The following is a 4,396-nucleotide window of genomic DNA, read 5'->3' as shown; positions in this document are numbered from 1 at the left end:
TCCAAATCCTACCCTCAATTTAACACCATGGGCCCTGCAGCATCTCCCCTAGTAGTGCCATTTGAAGGCAATGTCTCCCTCTTGTTAGGGTCAGTTACACGGCATTCCTCAGAAAAGACCTGTCTCTTCTCAGAGTTGGGTGTTTGAGGCAGCAGTCAATGCCTGGGATCCTGGCAGTTCATCAGACTGTGGGAGACAAGAGTCCTGCCTCTGCTTTAGATTCCAGCTTCCTGCCAATGCGCATCTCACAAAGCAGCAGGTATCTCAGGTACTTGGATTTCCACCTACATGAGAGGCCCAGTCCTGGTGGATGTGGGCATTTGGGGAGCGAATCACCAGATGGAAGATTGAACTTTTACTTTGCCTTTCAAATAAGTGAAATGAATAAGACTTTCTAGTAGGGTAATTTCTTGAGCATTGGTTGTATTTATCCACTTTCTGCCTTTTCCTTGGGGAGGGTTAAGACACTTACCCAATTAGTTGGATTGACGTCAATCAGACATAACAGATACCATCCCATCTCATATACACACCACACACTTGCAGTCACTCCAACAAGATCAAACTAATTTGAAGGTGGACACCAGGGGTTGTGACCCAGGTTTCTCTCTTTTTTTTTAAAGATTAATTTATTTTTATCGAACGGCACATATACAAGAGAGGTGGAGAGACAGAGAGGAAGATCTTCTGTCCATAGATTCATTCCCCAAGTGGCCTCAATGGCCACAGCTGAGCCGATCCAAAGCCAGGAACCAGGAGCTTCCTCCAGGTCTCCCACAGGGGTGCAGGTTCTCAAAGCTTTGGGCCATCCTCGACTGTTTTCCCAGGGCACAAGCAGGGAGCTGGATGGGAAGTGGGGCACCAGGATTAGAACTGGTGCTCATGTGTGATCCTGGCATGTACAAGGCAAGGACTTGAGCCACTAGGCTACCACAAAGGGCCACGTGATCCAGGTTTCTTGCCATTGTTTTGTTCTTCCATCTTCCAGGCTGCTGTCCTCATCTGCTTGGCTGCAGCTGGTATACTACCCCATTTGTGTTCCAGCTCTTGGGAAGAGAAGAGCACATATTCAAATGTGTTATTGGTAATCTTGGGAAGTGGCACCTGTTGCTTCCACTCCCACTCCATTGCCTGGGATTATATGGGTCCACTTAGCTGCTAGGAATGCTGGGAAATGTGGTCTGCTAGAGCTGTGTGTGTCTATCTAAGACTATCTAAAGAAGAATGGAAGAAATACCTTGAGGCACAACCAGCACATTTTCCTTTTTGGCTTTAGGTTTCCCAAAGCTTGTTTCATTGAAGAGATTTTGCTGAGTGCTCCAGGGGACAGGGGTGAGGGCGGGGGCAGGAGGGCAAGAGGTAAGACCCAGAGGAGAAAGGTCTACTTTGGTAACATATTACTATGTAAAAAATGAAATCTGCAAGCCTGTCAGTGATAAACATTGGTAACATTTTCTTCTCAAATTTGCTCCCCAGGAAATGCTAGGTGAGGAAAGCCTGTCCTCAGAGCAGCAGCTCAGGCCACTCTCAGAGTGTAGGGCTGGGTTCCCAAGGGCTCGCTCAGAGAAAGAGACAGGGTGGGGTAAACACAGGGGGTGTGTGTGGCGGGGAGGGAAGAATCGCTCACTGAGCTTTCTAGCTTATGCTCCTTTAAAGTCTAACAATGTCACTCTGCAGCACCACATCCCTGTGAGACGCAAGACCCGTATTCAACGGGAAGAGGATTAAGCATCACTGTTGATGGGAAGTCTGCCAAAGGATGTACATGGCAGAGACTGGCACTGTGACCTAGCGATCACACCATGATGCCAGCATTCCATACTGGAGTGTGAGATCAAGGCTGGGTCACTCTGCTTTCAGTCCAGGCTCCCGCCTGTGCACCTGAAAAGCAGCAGAAAGTGGCCCAAGTGCCTGGGCTCCTGTCACCCATGGGAGACTGGGCTGGAGTGCCTATCTCTTGGTTTTGGCCAGTCGAGACCTTCCAGGGGGTGAATCAGCAGATGAGAGCTAGTGCTTTTTGGCTTACTCTGACTCATTCTCTGTCTCTAAAACAGAAAAATGTTTAAGAAAAATAGAGCATCTGGACTCCAGGGATCATGAACATCTTAGCTGAGATACCAGGGAAATATGTCAAAGATCAGGGGCCATGTAATGCCTGGGTCCTGCCTATGAGCTCTGGAGGAATGTATTTGTCAGGATGCTTTTTTTTTTTTTTTGAAAGATTTATTTATTTTTATTGGAAAGGTAGATTTACAGAAAGAAAGAGAGACAAAGAGTAAAAGATCTTCCATCTGCTGGTTCACTCTCCAAGTCACCACATCAGCTGATCCAAAGCCAGGAGCCAGGAGTTTCTTTGGGTCTCCCATGCGAGTGCAGAACCAAGGCTTTGGGCTATCCTAGACACAAGCAGGGATCTGAAACGGAAGGGAAGAAGCCATTGTGGTCATTTGGAGAGTGAACCAGCAGATGGCATGTATCTCTCTCCCCCTCCCTGTAATACTTGCTTTCAAGTAAAAATCTTAAAAAAAAAAAAAAAAAGTTATATTCCCACGAACACCTGCAGACAAATATTTGTAGCAATTTGGTTAAGTCAACAAAAACTAGAAACAGATTTTCTTCAATGAGTGGGTCATTCATTATTATGAAATATTGTTCAGCTTTTTCCCCATTTTTTTCTTTATTTTGACAATCTTTACATAGTTAATTAGGGCACAAGGTTCAAGGGCTACAGGAAAGTGGGTAAGACTATTATTTCTACATTGTTTTTTTTCCTGTATCTGGGGTAAAGTGGGAGATAAAGGAAGAAGCTCCACCCAGTCTCCCACCCATCCCAGGTCCTTGATGTGGGGCATGCTCCAAGTGGTTTTAATAGTTCAACAGTTATGAATTGCTACCAATCTTGTCATTCCAAGCACAACGAGGTTGCTGCAGAATTCACTGATTGACATAGTCCACCTTAGAGTCTTCGTTTGCCCAGTTTTTTTTTACTGCCAACATATGGCTGGGGTAGTTGATTGATTTGTTCTGTCCTCTGTTGTGGTGCCAGGTGTCCTCTGCTGGTTCCGATGGACTGCCATATCCTACACGTGCACCTGGCTATGCTGCCCGCTGCTCCATCTGAGCCTGCTTTCCCAGGTCACAAGCAGGGAACTGGATGGGAAGTGGAGCTGCCAGGATTAGAACTGGTACCCATATGGGATCCTGGTGCATTCAACGCGAGGACTTTAGCTGCTAGGCCACTGCGCTGGGCCCTATTGTTCAGCTTTTAATAAAGAGGAATGAAGTACTGAAATATGAAAGGAATTGGCGCTATGGCATAGAGGCTTAATCTACCACCTGCAGTGCTAGTATTTCTTATGGCATTTTCTGGCTGCTCCACTTTCAATCCAACTTCCTGTTAATGTACCTGGGAAAGCAGTGGAGGATGACCCAAGTGCATGGGGTTTTACATGCATGTAGGAGACCCAGAACCTCTGGCCTTCTGGCTTCGGTGTGGCCTAGTCCTGGCCATTGCAACCATTTAGGGTGTGAACCAGTGGACAGAAAACCTCTCAGTTTCTCCTTATCCATATATCTCTGCCTTTGAAACAAGAAAGAAAAGAAATATGCAGCAATGTGAATGAGTCTTACAGGCTTTCAGTTAATACAAGAAGCCAGTGTCAGAAGGTTCCATACTGCTTAAACCTACTGATACGGCATGTCATGTGTGAAAAGCAGAACTGTCTGGATAAAGAACAGAGCAGTCATTACCAAGGATGAGAATTCAACTAAAAAAGAAACTGGGGAGTGGGGAGAAGGGTATAGTCAGCTTTCTGTCACCATAACTGAAACATGTGAGAAAAAGTAATTAAGAAATAGACTGGGGCTGGACCTGTGGCACTGGTATCCAATATGGACACTGGTTTGAGTCCTGCTTGTATCCTGGGCAAGCAGCAGAGGATGGTCGAAAGCCTTTGTATTCTAAATCCATGTTGGAGACTTGGAGTTAGCTCCTGGCTCCTGACTTCAGATCAGCTCAGCTCTGGCCATTGTGGCCATTTGCAACCGATAGAAGAGCTTCTCTGTCTCTCCTTCTCTCTGTAAAATCTACTGACCCATTAAAAATAACCAAATCTTAAAACAAAGAAACAAACCAAAAAGAAACAAAAGTTGATTTCAGTTTGTGGTTTGGGAGGTTCACAGTCTAAGACAGGGTGGTCCATGTGAAGGCAGTGGGAGGGGGAACACATGTAGTGAAAGGGTCGTGTGGCCAGTCAGGGAGCAGAGAGGCAGGGGGCACTGTGGACACCCATCCTCTATGAGGTCTCTTCTAATACAGCCATTGTAATTTGATAGGGGGTCCACCCCAGCAACCCAACCCAATCTGATCACTTTCCAAAGGCCCGCCATCAAACAG

The 4,396-nt window shown here is 46.3% G+C and overlaps 1 long non-coding RNA gene across 1 annotated transcript; it reads left to right on the top strand.

Annotated features, from left to right (window-relative positions):
- Positions 1–1,055: 1,055 nt before the first annotated feature.
- LOC131481247 (uncharacterized) lies at positions 1,056–4,106 on the top strand. Its single transcript, XR_009246179.1, has 3 exons — positions 1,056–1,077; positions 1,277–1,359; positions 3,047–4,106. It is a non-coding gene; the product is annotated as an uncharacterized LOC131481247 (long non-coding RNA).
- Positions 4,107–4,396: the final 290 nt, after the last annotated feature.

Source organism: Ochotona princeps, chromosome 10, assembly GCF_030435755.1.
Source record: "Ochotona princeps isolate mOchPri1 chromosome 10, mOchPri1.hap1, whole genome shotgun sequence".
Taxonomy (NCBI): Eukaryota; Metazoa; Chordata; class Mammalia; order Lagomorpha; family Ochotonidae; genus Ochotona; species Ochotona princeps.
This window is presented reverse-complemented; position numbering and strand designations above follow the sequence as displayed.